This window comes from Bos grunniens, chromosome 22, assembly GCF_055505025.1.
Source record: "Bos grunniens cultivar Pamir isolate PY7600 chromosome 22, Bosgru_T2T1.0, whole genome shotgun sequence".
NCBI lineage: Eukaryota > Metazoa > Chordata > Mammalia > Artiodactyla > Bovidae > Bos > Bos grunniens.
Window position 1 is genome coordinate 10,597,232 of NC_141186.1, and position 20,296 is coordinate 10,617,527.

A 20,296-nucleotide genomic window follows, 5' to 3' on the forward strand; every position below is an offset into this window, starting at 1 on the left:
GTATAATAGGCTCCAGTTTCATCCACCTCATTAGAACTGATTGAAATGTATTCTTTTGAATGGCTGAGTAATACTCCATTGTGTTTATGTACCACAGCTTTCTTATCCATTCGTCTGCTGATGGACAGCTAGGTTGCTTCCATGTCCTGGCTATTAGAAACAGTGCTGCGATGAACATTGGGGTACACGTGTCTCTTTCAATTCTGGTTTCCTCAGTGTGTATGCCCAGCAGTGGGATTGCTGGGTCATATGGAAGTTCTATTTCCAGTTTTTTAAGGAATCTCCACACTGTTCTCCATAGTGGCTGTACTAGTTTGCATTCCCACCAACAGTGTAAGAGGGTTCCCTTTTTCTCCACACCCTCTCCAGCATTTACTGCTTGTAGACTTTTTGATAGCAGCCATTCTGACCTGCATGAGATGGTACCACATTGTGGTTTTGATTTGCATTTCTCTGATAATGAGTGATGTTAAGCATCTTTTCATATGTTTGTTACCCATACATCTCCAAAGTATGTCTTCTTTGGAGAAATGTCTGTTTAGGTCTTTGGCCCATTTTTTTTATTGGGTTGTTTATTTTTCTGGAATTGAGCTGCAGGAGCTGCCTGTATATTTTTGAGATTAATTCTTTGTCAGTTGCTTCATGTGCTATTATTTTCTCCCAATCTGCCTTTTCTCCTTGCTTATAGTTTCCTCCATTGTACAAAAGCTTTTAAGTTTAATTAGGTCCCATTTGTTTATTTTTGCTTTTATTTCCATGACTCTGGGAGGTGGGTCATAGAGGATCCTGCTGTGATTTATATCAGAGAGTGTTTTGCCTATGTTTTCCTCTATGAGTTTTATAGTTTCTGATCTTACATTTAAATCTTTAATCCATTTTGAGTTTATTTTTGTGTATGGTGTTAGAAAGTGTTCTAGTTTCATTCTTTTACAGGTGTCCATATGTGTGTGGATTTATCTCTGGGCTTTCTATTTTGTTCCATTGATCTATATTTCTGTCTTTGTGCCAGTACCATACTGTCTTGATGACTGTAGCTTTGTAGTATAGTCTAAAGTCAGGCAGGTTGATTCCTCCAGTTCCGTTCTTTTTTCTCAAGATTGCTTTGGCTATTTGAGGTTTTTTTGTATTTCCATACAAATTGTCACACATTGGTTTTAAAACTCAGAGATTCTGAGAGCGTCTGGCTGAGGTGGAGAAGGAGTGAGATTAAGGTGCTCCAGACAGAGTAGGCCATACTCACAAGGGTGGAGGAAAGCTGTGCATGCTGTGGTCAGGGGCTGCCAATATGGGAGAGCCAGGTTTTAAGAGAGTGAACCTCTCTCAGAAGTCCTCCATGGGCCCTCTGGGGACTTCCAAGCCAGCGCTTTCTCCATTACTCCATCTTCTTAAAGAGCAATACGTGGAATTATTTCAATGATACAGTTACATTTTCAGATCCAGTTCCTTGGGCTCATGAGGTCCATCACAGGCCATTGAGCTTCTGTTCAAGCAGCATGGTCTCCATCTGTTTCTAGTTACAAAAATCTTATCAGAACAGAAAGCAATCCCAGGTTATTGTCCCAATTCTCCCAGTCACCTGAGTCCCTGTCTATCCCCTTGGTGTCTCAGACTGTATTTCCCTTTTAACAAAATGGTACAAGTTTACACCTGTTGGATCTTTTGTTTTATGGTATCTTACTGGCTTTGTTTCAGGTTTATAAGTCTGTAATTTCAGGCTGGGCCCCAGGGGTATTTTTTGAAATATAATTGTGTGTTTTGTTTGTGTGTGGGTATGCAGGCATGGTCTGTGGCTTTGACTCTGAAGTTTAAATGGTAGTAATAAAAATTGGCAATTAATAATTCAGGTTAATGGAATAACATTTTATTGATAAAAATAATAACACTACTCACTCTTTATTGAGTGCTTGGTTTTTGCCAGCCACTAAATTAAATTGAGGTAGGGAGTATTCAGGGCTTCCCAGATGGCGCTAGTGGTCAAGAACCTGCCTGCCAATGCAGGAGACAGTCAAGAGACACAGGTTCAATCCCTGGGTTGGGAAGATCCCCTAGAGGACGATATAGCAATCCACTTCAGTATTCTTGCCTGCAGAATCCTCTGGACAGAAGAGTCTGGCGGGCTATAGTCCATGGGGTCTCAAAGAGTCATACACGACTGAAGCAACTTAGCATGCATGCACAGGGAGAATTTAAGGGTGCAACAACTGATCATACAAAGTCAGTGATGGAACCAGGTTTCAAACACAGGCAGACTGATTCAGGAGTCCATTTTGTTCTTTTTTTTTCTTCAATTTTTGGCTGCTTGGGGTCTCTCTGGTTGTGGCAAGCAGGGGCTGCTCTCTGTTGTGGTGCGCAGGCTTCTTCCTGCTGTAGTTTCTCTTGTTGCAGAGCACGGCCTCAGTAGTTGCGACACACGGGCTTAATTGCCCTATGGCATGTGGGCTTCTCCCGGACCAGGGATCAAACCTGTATCCCCTGCATTAGTAGGCGGATTCTGTTGCACTGGACCGCCAGGGAAGTCCAGTCCATTCTGCCCTTCACAAGCAGTTTTGGCATTCTGGTATTCTCCCCTCCTCCACTGCTCTTGCTCCTCTTCGGTAATGATTCCCAGCTCTTTGCTGCCTCAACTCACTGGGGGATGAGGCTTCCTGCAGAACCTGCTCCCTTGGCACATCCCTGGTTTCCAATGCATGATGCCCAGTTCTCTGCTGCTGACTGATTCCGGCTCAGTGGTGTCTCCAGCCACATCATGGGAAACTCTGTGCTGGGAGAAAGGCCACACTCTGCAGACAAGCAGACAAGGATTCTCCCACTCTAGCCCCTTCCCCACGTCTCCCTCCATCCCGATTCCTCACACTTCCTCTCTTAAAGTTTCCCCTTGAACCAGGCTGAGCTGAGTTCTTGAGAGGCGCTGCTGAGAACATGCTCCTCATTTGAAATAAGCCTTTTTTTTTGGCTCCCATTCCACATCCCCCAGGAACCTTCTTGTACAAGGCAGGGTTCTCAGATTGCCAGCAACAGAAACTGACCCTTGAGAGACCTTATTGGAATAACATGGGAAAGCTCAGAGAATGTATAGAATCTGCGATGATAAGCCCCAGAAGGAACCAGGACCCCTGAGAAATCTGGGTAGCGGGAGTTAATGAGAGATTCCTTCAAGGAACCTCCATTGGGATAGATTTTCCACCCTTGTGTTCCTGTGTTCAAGGTCCAGTTTCCTGGAAGAAAGAGTGGGAATGGCCTGCTTTGGGTAACTTGACCACACATATCCCTTGGCCATGGCACTTTGACATTTGCTCCAAGATTCTGTGCCATGGGTTGGGGCAGTTTCCCAAGGATAATCAGGGAGCTCCAAGTAGAAGGGGGAGGAAGGGGTGCTGAGCAGATGAGATCCTGGACCACAGCCTCCCCTCCCTTCTCTCTTAGACCCACTTTGCTGTCTTCACTCAGGATGGTCCATCACCCATCAGTCTTGCCTGGACTTGTTATTTAAGCTGCATGCAGTGAGACCACTCCCACAGCCATCACTGGGCCTTACACTGTGACTTTCTTCTGAGAGAGAAACTTCCTCTCTTAATCCTCTTGTTGTTTTCCTTGGAAAGGAGAATGTTTGCTTCTAGGGTAGGAAACATAATCCTCTTTAATGGTTTTGGAGTTGGGGTCACAGATTCCAGTGTACACAGAAAGAGGCCAGATGGGAAATGTCAATGGTAGCAGACAGTAGGGAGTACTGGGGACTGTGGTAAACTGGAGAGCTGAGCCCTGTGTGGCCCAAGTGAGACTTTCAAAAAGTGCAGTGGGGGCCAAACAATGTCCAATGGGCGCTCATCTGTGAGCACTCTTAAGACCAGTGAGCCATCGGTGTGTGACCTCTACCAGTCATTAGGAACAAGTCAGAGAGACTCTTCGACTTTTTCCCCTTCACCCTGCAGCGTGGCTTCCCTGAGACCACGTGACAGCCTTGTCTGCCTCAGGGGAGGCAGGGGAGAGGAGGAGATGCCCACTGCAAAACAGAATGTAGGTTAACACGTTCAAATAGTAGCCAGCAGTAGCCCCGTTTGGCTCGGGTAGAAACTTGTCTTGGGCTAGACTACATCAAATCGCTATAGAGGCTGGCTCAAACAAAAGCTGCCTTTGACCATTGACAGAGGAGAGTCTGGGTCAGAAGGATCAATTTTCTGATGAATCAGTGAACAATCCTGAGTGGAACTAATCAGGCTTGTGCTGCGTCACCCTTTCTTTGTAACCCATGGTTGAGTGATTTGAAATCTGACCACCCTCCTGTGATTCCCCCACATGTAGGCAAACACACTGCGTATATCTGCGCGCGCACACACACACACACACACACACACACACACACACAGAAGAAGAAGACATAGAAAAGTACATTTTAGGGATAAGAAGGCTCAGAGAGATGCTAGAGGCTTCCTGGACGGGACTGGAAACAGAGAGCTGCAAGGGGATGACGACCAGTGGAAGGAATTTAGCTCTCTGCCTCGGGGGAATCGAGGTCTCGGGGAAACAGCCCTGGGTAACAAATTAACTCCGAATTCCTGGGGGATTAATGGATAGGGAGCATTCCTAGCAACTCTCCTAGTTACTGAAGCCAAGGGAATAGGAAGGGTAATCAATTAGTTTTTCCCTCAGGATTCCAACTCATGTTCTTCCACAAAGCATTGGGTCATATCTCCATGCCATTGTAGGTCAGGCCTGGAATACCTATCAGACTAGTTAACGTTATCCTGGCTTCACTAATGGACTTTGACTGACTTGAACAGAAAGGAGGACCATCGGGAAGCTCCTGAAGGCTTTTATGAATTCAAAGGGAAGCCAAACGCCCACAGCTCAGCAACGGGAAGACAGTGGTTGTATTGACATTGATGGGACTGTCTCAGATAGGCTCTCAGCTCCTTGGAGAAAGAGCATGTTATGGGCCCTGTGACTGACCTTGAGCTCCCTAGAAGCAGAGGGGTGCTGATGCAAGTGACTTATTCAGGGGACGCTCTCAGGAGGAATCTGATAGGCAGTGAGGGAAGCAGGACAGAGCAAGAGAAAGAGGTGCAAGTTTAGTCTCAGGCTGATCTCACTGTGGAATCTGGAGAGCGTACAGCCCTGCAGTTACCCCATCTGAAAGCATGGAGCCCGCTTGCATACCCCCACATCCATCAGTTATGGACCGTGGGCTGCCTCCAGGAGAGGGCGTCATTTCTCAAGCGCTTTGGATCAAGGAGATTCAAGAGGAGGGGCCAGTGTGGGCTGTTAGCAGCCACCGTGCACAGCAGCTGGGGGATGGTGCCCCACCAGGCAGGAGGACCTGGGCAGAGCACTGGTTGCATCCGTGGCACCTGGCTTGGGTGAGGTGTCCACATAAGAGCAATAAGCCATTGAGAGGGAGAGAGCGGGGCATAAATCTGAGTCTGGACATGCTTAGGGGCTGTTTCAGGGAAAAGTAAACAAAGGAGTGAGGGGCAGCCATGCCAAAGGGTGTCTAATGTGTCCACTTGAATCAGTTCTGCCGAAAATGTCCTTCTGGTCAGTAATGGATATTACTTGCCTGACCTTTCTCTGTATGCATTTGAGTTTGTGACCCCAGGTCTAAACCCCTTCAGGAAGAGTTTGGCTAGGTGTCTAGGTATCTACCCAAAACTGGAATCTGTAGGTCATTGGGTGTGAATGCATTGAGATTTAGCAGACATTGCCAAAGAACTTCCCAGAATGACTGTACATTTGATACTGCTTTTAGCAGTGTATAAAAGTTCTAGTTCCCCACATCCTTGTCAATGCTTGGTATTGTCTGTCTTTTTCATTTTAGCTCTTCAGGTAGACATGTAGTATTCTTTCATAGAGAATTTCATTTGCATCTCTCTGATGACTGGTGAAGTCAAGCACCATTTCATATGTCTTTTTATTATTGACTTATGGGAACTCTTTATATATTCTGTATATGGTTCCTTTGTCAGACACATACCTAACAAATGGTGTATATGTATATTTATGTGTGATATTCTGTATATGGTTCCTTTGTCAGATATATACCTAACAAACGGTGTATATGTATATTTATGTGTGTATGTTTATATAAACAGATAAGATAGGTATAGATATATAGGTTTATACATATACACACATAAAAACACATATACAGAATGAGAGGAGATATATGTGATTTATATATAAAAATATGTTTATTACATATTACATATAATTTTGTATTTGATAGAAACATGAACATTAAATACATATTTAATACAAATATATGTATAACATATAAATATGCTTACATAATTATTAATTACATAAATTTCAGTGGCTTCCCTGGTGGCTCAGACGGTAAAGCATCTGCCTTCAGTGCCAGAGACCTGGGTTTGATCCCTGGGTTGGGAAGATCCCCTAGAGAAGGAAATGGCAACCCACTTCAGTACTCTTGCCTGGAAAATTCCATGGACTGAGGAGCCTGGTAGGCTACAGTCCATGGGGTCGCAAAGAGTCAGACATGACTGAGCGACTTTACTTTCTTTCATACTTTAATGTATTTTACACGCACATACACACACACACACACACACAGGCACACACACATATATATATATATATATATATATGTATATATATATATTTGGGCTTCCCCAGTATCTCAGCAGTAAAGAATCTGCCTGCCAATGCAGGGAGTGTGGGTTCAATCCCTGGGTCAGGAAGATCCCCAGGAGAAGGAAATGGCAACCCACTCCAGTATTCTTGCCCAGGAAATCCCATGGACAGAGGAGTCTGGTGGGCTATACCCATTGGGTCGCAAGAGTCAGACACAACCTAGCAACTTAATAACATATATATAAAATTATATGTATCTTCCCTCACTGTGACTTGCTTGAATTTTCATTTTTAGACATATTTTTAATGAATACAAACATTTAAATTTAATCTAGTTCAATTTACCTGCTTTTTCCTTTATATTTAGCATTTTCTGTACCTTATTTACATAGAAGGCAATGGCACCCCACTCCAGTACTCTTGCCTGGGATATGCCATGGACAGAGGAGCCTGGAAGGCTGCAGTCCATGGGGTCGCTGAGGGTCGGACACGACTGAGCGACTTCACTTTCACTTTTCACTTTCATGCATTGGAGAAGGAAGTAGTAACCCACTCCAGTGTTCCTGCCTGGAGGATCCCAGGGACGGGGGAGCCTGGTAGGCTGCCATCTATGGGATCGCACAGAGTTGGACACAACTGAAGTGACTTAGCAGCAGCAGTACCTTATTTAAAAAGTCTTTGTCCATGTTGTGGTTGAACATTCTTCTATTTTTTCCCTAAAAGCTTTATTGTTTTATCTTTATCGTTTTGTCTTTTATATTTAGAAACATAGTCCATCTGGAATTTATTTTTTGTGTTGAATTAGAAATTGAGGTGTCTTCCGCCACCCCCATGGATAGCCACTTACTCAGTACCAATTATGGAATAGACCACCGTTTCCCAAAAGGACTACTGTTCTACCGTCTGTCGTAACCTGATGGTGATGTATGTATGAGTCTATTTCTGGTCTCTCTGTTCTCTCTCATTGGTTTATTTTGTTTATATGCACATGCCAATATCATGCCATCTTATTAACGGTAGCTCTATACTAAATCCTAGTTTTCCCAGTACATTGTAGTCCCCCACTCCCCACATTTTTGTTGAGGTATAATGGACATATAACACTGTATTAGTTTAAGATGTACAAAATAGTAATTTGATATATTTAACTTTCTAGGTTTTAAAACTGGAAGTATTGCATCTCAGAAAACCCCTCAGAACTTGGTAAACTAGAATAGTTGTCCATCCGAGTAGATAGAGACCCTCCAAATTTGTTTTTCTTCTTCAAAATTGCCTCAGCTATTCTTCACCTTTTGCATTTTTCTTTATAAATTTTAGAGTCAGCTGATTCATTTCCACCAAAATTAAAGCTCTTCTGAGATTTTTCACTGGAATTGAATTAATTTATAGATAATTTGAGGAAATTGGCTGCACATCTTTTGTCAGATTTATTCCTACATATTCAATGTTTTTGTGCTATTTTTGTCAATGGTACCTTTTTTAAATTTCATTTTGTTTTTGTTATTATTGTGTTGCTGATACAGAAATAAGATGAAATTTTGTACATTGACCCTCATTCAGTGACATTGCTGAGTTTACTTCTTATTTGAAATAGTTAATAGAGTTTTTGAGCATTGTATACATACAATCACAACTTCTGTAAAAATGATAACTTTTCTATTTCTGTACAATCTCTTTGGCTATTTCACTTTCTTAAGATGTGTACTGGCTGAAAACTAGTGCAGTGCTGAGTAGAAATGGTGATAGTGCCTACACAGTTATCTTTTAATCTGACCCTCTGGAAGGATTGTTCTTTACCTTTAAAATTTTTGTTCTGAGGGTTGGAATTTTGTGTACTGTGACCAAGGAATAGTTTTATGGCAGGTGGGTCTAATTGTGGCCCTCCTTTCATATTAACAAAAAATGTAAATACCCCTGCCACACAACGAGATGACTTATTCACATTTACTCATTTGGAGCTGATGTTGGGAGTAAAGCCTGTGTTTCCTGAGACGCTCCCGATGAGAACATCTGTCGGATTTTGTTTGCCTGGCATCCTTTTTCCCCTTTCACATCCTCTTTGTTCCTTCTTCATTCCAACGATGGGATTCCAGCAAGCTCCCACTCACATTACTCCACCCCTGGCCTCCACAGCCACAAACTGGGCCCATCAGCTTATTTCTTCCCCAAATTCAAATAGAAGCCTCCTGAAACCGTGTGGAAATGCCCTGAGAGCGGGACCAGGGTCTCTTGCTGCTGGCGACCTGGAGCTCACCGGTTTGCTGTCCTTTCTCTGGAACTGCTCCAGAATCCTCTTTCCAATAAATTTCCTCTTTCCCTAATCAGCATCAGTTTCTACTTTCTGTTAGAGGATAAATATACTATGTCCAGTTCTCTTTACTTTGGCATCAACTTTGAGAAAAATGAGAACATATTTTTAACAATGTAATTGTATTCCATTTATCTGTATTTTACTTACTATAGTATAGAATTTTTTAATTGACTCAGAACTGGTCATTGCGTATTACAACCATAACTAAGAATTTCCTTTATTGTATATACATAATTTGAGTTCATATACCCCAGATTTATTTATCCTAAGAGAGAGCTAGCATCCCAGAAAAAAAAATTTTTTTTCACCTCTGTCCCTTTGAATCCTCTATTCTGGTGTTAGTCAAGCTGTTCTGTAAAGAGCCAAACAGTAAATATTTCAGGCTTTGGGGTCCATATGGTCTCTCTCATAACTGCTCTGTCATTTCAGCCACATACAGGACAGAAATGAGTGGGTGTGGCTGTGTTCCAGTTAATGAACACTGAAGTTTGAATTTCATATAATTTTCACGTGTCATAAAATATTCTTGTTTTGAGTTTGTTTTAAAGTTTCCAAATGTCAAATGGTTCTCGGTTTGCAGGCCATACAAAAATAGGTGATGGCCAGATTTATTCCATGCGCCATAGTTTGCCAACTCTGGTCTAGTTTCCCGGTTCATTATACATCATTGAACAGAAGAAATATTATAAAACTGAGATTGTAAAATAATAAGCGTGACTTATGGAATATATACAGCAACTTATTTGTGTCATAAACTGATGGGCATGTATTCAAGGCTCTAACTGTAAAATATGAGTAAGATTTCCTATTTACTTTTGACTGTGCCAGGTCTTTGCTATTGTCTGTGGGCTTTCTCTAGTTGTGAAGAGCAGGGGTGGTGGTTGGGGGTGGCTACTCTTCGTTGCAGTGCGTGAGTTTCTCATTGCAGTGGCTTCTGTGGTTATGGAGCATGGCCTCTAGGCTCATGGGCTCAGCATTTGTGGCACATGGGCTTAGTTGCCCCGCGGCATGTGGAATCTTCCTGGACCAGAGATCGATCCTGTGTCCCCTCCCTTGGCAGGTGGATTCTTAACCACTGGACCACCAGGGAAGTCCTAAAATTTTATTTCCAGGATCCTATGTCACATTGGAGAACACAGAAAGATCACACTATAAGCTAAGTTTCTCTGTAGTTGTTTCTTGACCATCTTGTTTTATAATGTACTAATTAAACATGTATTATCAGCAGAGAATTTAAAAAAATAAGTGACTTTAAGATGTAAATCAGCTGGTCACTTAATGGCCATAATGATCCCTTGTATTTGAATACTGTTTGATAGTTCACAAAAATTATAGTTCCATATATTATCTCTTAAGTGCCTCACAACAACCCAGGAGGTAGAAAGGCAAGATATTATTATCCTAGTTTAAAGAAGGGCAACCCGCCCAAGATTGCACAACAGACAAGGAGTGGGAGGAGTATCCTGGTCACACCACTGAATCTGGTCAGAGTCATTTCCATGTAATATAATGAATGATACAATCATGCAATTCAAGAATGGGGTGATGAGTAAATCCTGCTTCACCAGCTGACAAACAGCTGAGTCTCACCGTAGGGATGTCTCTGGTTGGTCAGGACAAGCCCCGCATGGCTAAGTCCGTTGGGAATCCCAGACCTCCCCTTCTCTCCTGGCTCCACCTCCTTCCCTGCATCTAGGAATCACAGCCACTGCAACCAGGGCTGACTGCTCTGAAAGGCGTTAGCCTAGTGCCGTATCAGCTAGGAGCCTGGTGGCATTGCTGACTCTGGAACATTCCAAAGGTGTGCCCTTGGAAAGCAGTGGTCTCGTCAACGTCCACTGCTGCCCGCAGGATTCAAGCACAATGTCCTTATACCTTATACGTATGCCATTCTCTTCTCCAGGGGATCTTCCCCACCCAGGGATCAAATCCGGGTTTCCCACATTGCAGGCAGATTCTTTACTGTCTGAGTCACCAGGGAAGCCCATATATGAATACCCCAGTCTGAGATAATTATACCTGCAGCCCCAGGTGTGCCGGAGGGCTTCAGCGACCATTCCTCTGGTCATCTGTGGATACACAGGCCATCCAAAAGAAGTGATTTGGATTGAGGGTCTTGTCCTCACAGTGGTTGTTCCTGCTGTATTTCCCTTCAGGGTTCCACAAAAAAGAAAGGGAGATGCTCCTTCCCTTGGGATTACACATTTAGATAGGTACACCCACAATGACTCAGGGATCCCAGTGTAATAGTTCTTTGGATTCATTCACTCAGTCTCTTCCCCAGGTAACAAGTCAGGTGCAGAAATAAGCTGCCCTGAAGCCTGTGTGTATACATTATTGATTTAAATTTTCACATCCTATTATGGCAAATATAAAACATACACATAATATAGAGAATGTAATATTAAACCCCATCTCCAGCATAAACCCATCACTCCGCCTTTTTTAAAACATTTTACCTTTATTTACTTATTTATGTGGCTGCACCAGGTCTTAGCTGTGACATGCGGGATCTTTGATCTTTGTTGCAGCATGCAGGATCTTTTAGCTGTGGCTTGCGAACTCAGTTGCAGCATGTGGGATCTAGTTCCCAGACCATGGACCAAAGCCCAGCCCCTGCATTGGGAGCACAGAGTCTTAGCAACTGGACCACCGAGGAATTCCCCATTGCCGAGTCTGAACCCTTCTCAACCCTCACCTAAACATCTTTCATCTGTCCTGCTGTTTCTCCCTCCCCTCTGGAGTATCTTAATGTCAGTCCTAGAGATGGTAGGATTTCACCCTTATTCATTTTATGTCCATAATAGACAACAGATTGTTTTAGAAAACATTGCCACTGTGTGCTTGTCACACAACACCATTACGACACTGACAACGTGACTCACCTTGAAATTAATAATTCCTTAATATTAACATCATCTAACATCCAGCCTTTGGTCACATTTCCCCACTGGCTCAAAAACGTCTGAGACATCTGTTTATAATTGATGGGTCAAATCAGGATTCACATAGTCTGGTTGTTTGGTGTCTAAATCTCCTATTAAGGTAAATTTCTTTATTGAGGAAATCCTCTCATTTGTCCTGTAGAACTCTCCACATTCTTGGGTTGGTTGATTACATCTTCTTGGTGGTGTTTGACACTTTCCTAAATTGTTCATTCTCCCTTCTCCCCATAAACTGATAGCTATGTTTGTAGGACTGATTGGATTCAAACTCAAAGTATTTGGGGGAATGGCAAAAATACTTCGTAGGTGACAGTATATTTTTGATTGCACCACCTTAGGACGTGTATGATGTATGGTTACTCAACTCTTAGTGATGTTACAGCTGATCAGTGGGTCCAGGTGTTGTCCACTCAATCCATCCGTTAAAACTCTATCCATCAATCTTTCAATGGTTTTAGCAGCCATTGATGATTGTTATTTAAATATGATATATTTTTAGTTTCTGAAATGATTTTTTAAATCATTTCTTTTACATTTATTAGTAGGAAATATTTCATACAGAAGGACTTTTCCTTAACAACTCTTTGGCTACCCTAAAATACAATTTGTCCAAGAAAGGCAGAATGCATGTTTTACTCTTCCTCTTCTTTTACCATCAATATATAATTTAGCCACTTACGATAGCAACTTGTAGATGGTTTGTAAGTTCTCTCTTTTCTTAATATCACTATAAACTTGTGGGTGTTAACATCACTGACGTGATAATTGATTTAGAATACAGCCAATGGTGAAAACCAAAGGCAGTTCCAACTTTCAAACATAAAGCACTCTTGCAAATGTATCTAAAATTCAAACAAACTGACTTGTTTTAGGAGGAATCCTTTCCTACGGAGCTAAGACGTGAGATCAAAATCTCTAAACATACCTAAACTCTTAGCTACAACATTTAACAATGAATATTTCCAGGATTTTCTTGCTCTCTGATTTTCTCCTTTCTTTTACTCTGTTTACAATCTTGAATGCCTGATTGTCTGGTTGAGGCTAGAGATTCACTCCTTCCGGCACACTTAACAATTTCATCTTTGTATCATTCAAATGACATTTATACAATCTACATTTTCTATAACTAGTATTTGGACTTTCATTTTTGTAAAATAAGGGCAAGTAAGCACGCGAATCATTTTTTTTCTTTTTTAAAAATTGAAGTATAGTTGGTTTACTATGTTGTATTAGTTGCAGGTATAAAGCACAGTGACCCAGTTACACATATCAATACTCTTTTTCAGATTCTTTTCCCTTATAGGTTATTACAAAATATTGAGTATCGTTCCCTGTGCTATACAGTAGGTCCTTGTTATCTATTTTACACATAGTGGGGTATGTATGTTAATCACAGCCTGTTAACTCATCCATCCCCCTTTCTTTGTGGTAACCCTAAGTTTGTTTCCTATGTGCGTGAATACGTGAATAATTGAACAGTACCCTGATAATTGAAAACTGCCCTGTGAACAAGATAGGGATGAGGCTCACACTGAAGCACTGACCAGCAGCAGTGCTGCCACGAGACAGTTCAGCATGCTTGTCATCTGATGTGCCACGTGAGTGAAAGCCAAAGTCGCTCAGTCCTGTCCAGCTCTTTGCGATCCCATGGTCTCTACAGTCCATGGAATTCTCTGGGCCAGAATACTGGAGTGGGTAGCCTTTCCCTTCTCCAGGGGATCTTCCCAACCCAGGGATGAAACCCAGGTCTCCCATATTGCAGGAGGATTCTTTACCAGCTGAGCCACGAGGGAAGCCCAAGAATACTGGAGTGGGTAGCCTATTCCTTCTCCAGCGGATCTTCCCAACCCAGGAATTGAACCAGAGTCCCCTGCATTGCAGGGGAATTCTTTACCATCTGAGCTGTGACAGAAGCCCTGATGTGCCAAGGACAGAATTTATTCTGTAGAAGGAGGGTTGGGTGTTTTGGTGAGGGATGCCTAGAACTGTTATCGACTGTAACACCCTTGGTTTGCTGTCGGCTTATTTCTCCACTAGAAAGTTAGCTGGTTAGTTAGCTAGTTAATTCTAGGAAGGCAGGAGCCATGCTTGTATTTTTCATTTACTCCCAAGAATCCAGGACATGGTTTGCTTTTTTTAAAGGAAAGAACAAATGATGTATGCCAAGCAAGAAAAAGATCCACAGTGGTTTTGAGCAGTGAGAAGCACAATTAGATGGATTTTTCACTTGTATTTGTTGCATATTTTGACTCTGGGATATTGGCATGATAAACTATTCTTTCTCTAAAAATTACTTTATCGGAGACAGATGTGGTACATGTCATCTAGGACTATTTTGAAAAGTAAGCAATCAAGTTAAATAATTGATAATTCCATTCCTTAAGGTAACATTTGGGTATCTCTTCTTGTAATTCTCTACATACAGCATTAACAATACTGGAATCATCTAGAACATACTGTTCACTAAGTGCATGGTTAGCACTACCCTATGTTACCTTTTCCCACATTAGAGATTTTAAAACTAACCAGACCCAAATCCCGTTTCCAAACATGAAATTCTGATGAACAGGACCACAGAGCAATGATTCTGATCAGAACTGTGCTTCTTAATTAAAGCAGCCTGTTTCGTGACACACACAGCTCCAGGATATGACAGTAACTTCAACAACCATTCATTTAGATTTGGCTTGATTTTCTGCCCGTCTTATGACCAACTCGAAACAGGTCCTAGGACAGAGAATGTGATGTTTGGTGTCCAGGGAAGCAGCAAAGAGGAGGAGGGACCCAAATTCCAGACTCATAGGTAGAGTCAACATTTCCTTTATACCAAAGTTATCTGTTTACTGCAGCAACATTTGAACTAAAATTTAAAAAAAAAAAGCCAAACAAGTTAGATCATCTTGTAGCTGGGGGGTGGGCTGGGGGTGGTGGTGGTGGGAGAGTTCCTGTTAGTATAGAAAGAAATGGAAATGGTGAAGCTAAAAAGACATATCTGTAGATACATTTTGCTTTCAAGATTCTACATTATGTAAATATCCTAGAAGATGAATTTAAGCTGATTCATTGTCACTTGCCTCTGCAGTGGTTTCCCAGGCACCTTAGCTAGCAGCCACCCTGCCTCCAGGGTACTGAGGGCAAATAAATATGTTTCAGGCAGGCTGACAATAGGAAAGAGCTGCAGGACAAGAAACTACCTGCATGCCTCGGTGGGAGGATCCTGGAAAGTGAAGTGCTAAGATACTGACCCTTCCAGCTGGTTAACTTTGAGGTGCATGCATTTACTTTTGGTTGAGGTTCATTCAGCAGTGACAAGTGAGTATGTGACAGCTGAATGATTCAGGGGGACATGCAGTATTGTAGACAGAATCAGAAGAGATTCAAAGTGCATGCGTGGCATTACTAACTTCTTTCAAGTGCTTAAGGAAGTAACAATGCTTAGGCCTTTGCAGTTCTAGGTGTAGCATGCATTGTTTTTTGATCCTCGCTATCCATCCTGAAAAAGGCCCTGATGCTGGGAAAGACTGAAGGCAAAAGGAGAAGAGGGCGGCAGAGAATGAGATGGTTAGATAACATCACCGACTCAATGGACGGAATCTGAGCAAACTCCAGCAGACAGTGAAGGACAGGGAAGCCTGTGCTGTAGTTCATGTGGTCACAAAGAGTCGAACATGACTTAGCAACAACAAAGTCCACTTCCTTATAGTAAAGAATCTACCTGCAATGCAGAAGACCTGGGTTTGATCCCTGGGTCAGGAATATCCCCTGGAGAAGGGAATGGCAACCCACTCCAGTATTCTTGCCTGGAGAATTCCATGGACAGAGGAGCCTGGCGGGCTACAGTCCATAAGGTCACAAGGAGTCAGACATAACTGACTAACACTTTGACTTTTTTTCATCCATTTCCTTATTTCGGTGACAGTGATCCAGTTTCTCCTGGAGAACCACTCCTCTTCTCTAGTCCATGCTCTTTGGGTGAACCAGAGGTAAAGTGTATGACTCATATTTGGCCAATCACAGCACAGAATTTTCCAAGCTCTGTAATTTGTTAAGGGATGGGCAGGTAGCCATATTGGTTCCATTAGTGAATCCAAGACTACAGGGAAGGATCTCTTTCTTGCTGGACTTGGACAGGGTGCATGTATACTTGAACTTCTTGGGAACTGTCTTGCTATCACATGAAGTCTGAGTTTTAAGCTAACATGGAGGAGAGCTGAGCCTTTCTTTTTTCTAAGAAGGCTCTTTTTTTTTAATTAACCTTTTTATTTTGTATTGGATTATAGCCAATCAACAATGCTGTGATAGTTTCAGGTGAACAGCAAAGGGACTCAGCCATACATATACATGTATCCCTTCTCCCCTAGGTGGGCAAGGAATCCAGCTGCCAATACAAAAGCTTCAGGAGACACACTTTCGGTCCCTGGGTCAAGAAGATCCCCCTGGAGGAGGAAATGGCAACCTACTCCAGTATTCTTGTCAAGATAATCCCATGGACAGAAGATCCTGGCAGGCTACAGCTTCCACATAACATTGAGCAAAGTGAGTCCTCGTTGGTTATCCATTTTAAATATAGCAGTGTGTACATGTTGATCCCAAACTTCCTAACTATCCCTTCCCCCCATCCTTCCCCCTCAACCGTAAGTTCCTTGTCTAGGTCTGTGAGTTTGTTTCTGCTTTTAAACAAGTTGATTTGTGTCATACCTTTTCAGATTCTGCATATAAGGTATGTCATACAATGTTTCTGCTTATCTGACTTACTTGACTCAGAATGACAATCTTGGGTTCGTTCATATTGCTGCAGATGACATTATTTCATTCTTTTTAATGGCTGTATAATATGGCTGTGTTTATGTACAACGTCTTCTTTATCCACTCTTCTGTCAGTGGACATTTAGGTTGCTTCTATGTCTTGGCTATTGTGAACAGTGCTGCAGTGAACACAGAGGTGCATGGATCCTTTTCGGCCATGTTTTTCTCTGGATCTATGCCCAGGAGTAGGATTGCAGGGTCATATGATAACCCTCCCTTTAATTTTTTAAGGAACCTCCATGCTATTGTCCATAGTAGCTGTACCAATTTACATTCCCACCAGCAGTGTAAGATGGTTACCTTCTTTCCACACCCTCTCCAGTATTTCTTGTTTGTGGATTTTTTGATGATAGCCATTCTGACTGGTGTGAGATGATACCTCATTGTAGTTTTGATTTGCATTTTTCAGTAATAATTAGCAATGTTCTAATAATTGGCAATGTTTAACATCTCTTCCAGAGAAGGCAATGGCAACCCACTCCAGTACTCTTGCCTGGAAAATCCCATGGACGGAGGAGCCTGGTAGGCTGCAGTCCATGGGGTCGCTAAGAGTCGGGCACGACTGAGCAACTTCACTTTCACTTTTCACTCTCAGGCATTGGAGAAGGAAATGGCAACCCACTCCAGTGTTCTTGCCTGGAGAATCCCAGGGACAGAGGAGCCTGGTGGGCTGCCGTCTGTGGGGTCGCACAGAGTCGGACATGACTGGAGTGACTTAGCAGCAGCAACATCTCTTCATGTGCCCCTTGGCCATCTGTATGTCTTCTTTGGAGAAATGTCCATTTAGGTCTTCTGCCCATTTTTGGATTGGGTTGTTCATTTTGATCCTGTTAAGCATCATGAACTGTTTGTAGGTTTTTTTGTCAGTTACATCATTTGCAAATATTTTCTTCCAATCTGGGGTCTTTTTTCATTTTGTTTCCTTTGCTGTGCGAGAGCTTTTGAGTTTAAGTAGGTCACATAAGAAGGCTCTCTTTTACTTCTCTGACTTGATATGGGCTTGGAGGTGCAATAGATTGAAAATCACAATTCTACCCTTATTTTCAGAGGAGAGCTACAAGTGCCCAAATTAAATACTTGTAAGAAAATGGATGCTTTATGATAACAGCAAACTCTACTTTCCAATAATTTACTATATGAGCATTATAAAATGTCTGTGATACAGCATTGTGAAGTGTGCAAGAGAAAATAGATCTTTTCTCAAGAAATGTATAATCTGTTTAAATAAGACCAAAATTAAAAAATAAAACTGTGAATAGCAGATAGTAATGCACATAAGTGAACAGAACATAGTAATGTATATAAATATTCTGAATGGTAATACGAAGTAGCTGATAACCACCTACAAACAAACTAGCCTAGAACAACAGCATGAGTCACGGGCTTTAGGCTCAACAGAGTATTTCCATTTAATTCTCAAGGCATTGATCTTTATATCTTTATCGTAATGTTTACTGTGAATTACTGATTGTATATTCAATTGCTTATTTGATATCTCCACTTAGATGTCCAACAGGCATCACAAACTCACCTTGTCCCATAAGTCTTCTCCTCCAAATCTGTTTGAATAGACTGCCTTCCAGATTTCAAGAGATAGCAACCCCATCCTTCCAGTGGCTCAGATCTAAAACCTTAAGCATTATCTTTTTTCCTCACATCTGGATCCATTCTGTAAGCAAAGTTTATTGGCCCTATCTTCAAAATTTGGAATCTAACCATTTCTGTCTGTCTCCACTCCTGTGTGAATTATTGCAGTATGGGTCTTCCTGATCTCACCCTCCCTGCCCACCCCTCACCAAAGTCTGTTTACAATCCAGCAGAGGAAAGTCTTCTCATTTTATTAAGAAAAATTAAAAACACAGCAAAGTTGAAAGATTTTACAGTGATCCATCTGTATATCGGCTTCCTAAAATCTACCACGAACAGAACAGTCCTTTTAAAAATGACAGAGATGCCAGTCCAGGTTCGATGCACGATACTGGACGCTTGGGGCTAGTGCACTGGGATGACCCAGAGGGATGGTATGGGGAGGGAGGAGGGTTCAGGATGGGGAACCCATGTATACCTGTGGTGGATTCATTTCAATATATGGCAAAACTAATACAATTATGTAAAGTTTAAAAATAAAATTTAAAAAAAATAAATAAAAGCAAAAAAAAAAAAAAAAATGACAGGTCTTGCAGCTCCTCTGGTCAAAATTCCTCAACAGCTCATCTCATTCAAAGAAGAGCAAATTTCATACCATGGTCTACAAGACCCAGCACCCTCTGGCCCCTGCTACCAATCTTCCCTCTTGTCCATTACTCTTCAGCCACATTGGCCTCCTCTCTGTTCCTCAAACACTCTAAGTACATTCTCTGCATTTGCTGTCCCTTTGCTTGGGAGGCTCTCCCTGCTGTGAGTTTGCATAGCTTGCCTCTGGGTCACCTCATTAGGACTTCTCTGACTCTTCCAACTGTTAGGTTGAATGATGTAATTCTAATGTCATTCTCCTCAGCTGTGCCACATAAACTAAATATCATCCTGAGGTTAAAAGAGAAAGAAGATGCAAGGAGAGCAGTACTTTCATATGGTTCAAACTAATAAAACAACTAGACCCTAACCCTCTTATTCTTACCTGGGTTCCAATATTCTTTTGTAATATTTGGCTGCACCAGGTCTTAGTTGCAGCACATGGGACCGAGTTCCCTGACCAGGGATCGAACCTGGGCCCCTGCCCTGGAAGCATGGAGTCTTAGCCACTGGACTGCCAGCGAAGTCCCTGGGTTCCAATATTCTTGAGAGCACTTCTCACCATCTTATGTACTATTTATGTATTGTCTATGAGATCCTCAAAAACAGGGAGCCCGCATTTGTCCACTGCTGTGGACTCAGGACACAGACCAGTACTTGGCCTGTAGTGTGCACCAAGGGCATACTTATTTAAGGATTGAATTCTTTACACTGAAATCAAGGTGATCATTAAAAACACAAAGTCTGATCATGTCGTTCCTACTAAAAACTCTCCAATTTGTGTTACTTTCAAAATGAAGATAAGAATCCTTAGGAAGACTGTAGGTCCCTGCATGTGGCCCTTTAGTTCTCTAGACTCATCTCGCATCATCTCCCTCATTTCTTTTTAGTCCCTGGGACTCTGCTTGTCCCTTGCGAGGTCTTTGTGGTCTTCCTTGGTCTTCCCCAACTTCTGCACTGAGTTTACTCTGAGGAGGTTTTAAATCTTGGCTTAGAGCATCTCTTATTAGAAGTCATTTCTGATACCTCAGGTTAGACTGAATTCCACTTTAATGCCCTTGATTCTGGTGGTGAAAAGCTGGAAGAAGGCCCTCAGCTCGTTTCCTTTAATGAAAGAAAACAGACCAAGACTGTGAAAACGATAAAAGCACTTATTAGAAACACAGTATGTGTGGAAGAAACAAGTATGTGTGGAAAAAACAAAATAGTATAAAGGGAGCACACAGGTGAACTTGGAGCGAGTTGCCCCCAACAGGGCTTAGATTGTTAACATAGGGGCAGTTTTCGGGGTGTGTGTGGGGGGGGCAGGTTCTGGCCAATCATCATCTCACTTGGTCCTGGTGTTGGCACGCATTTCTCAGCCGAGATGGATTCCAGCTGGTGACTTCTGCCTCCTTTTGTCCTTCCGCTAGAC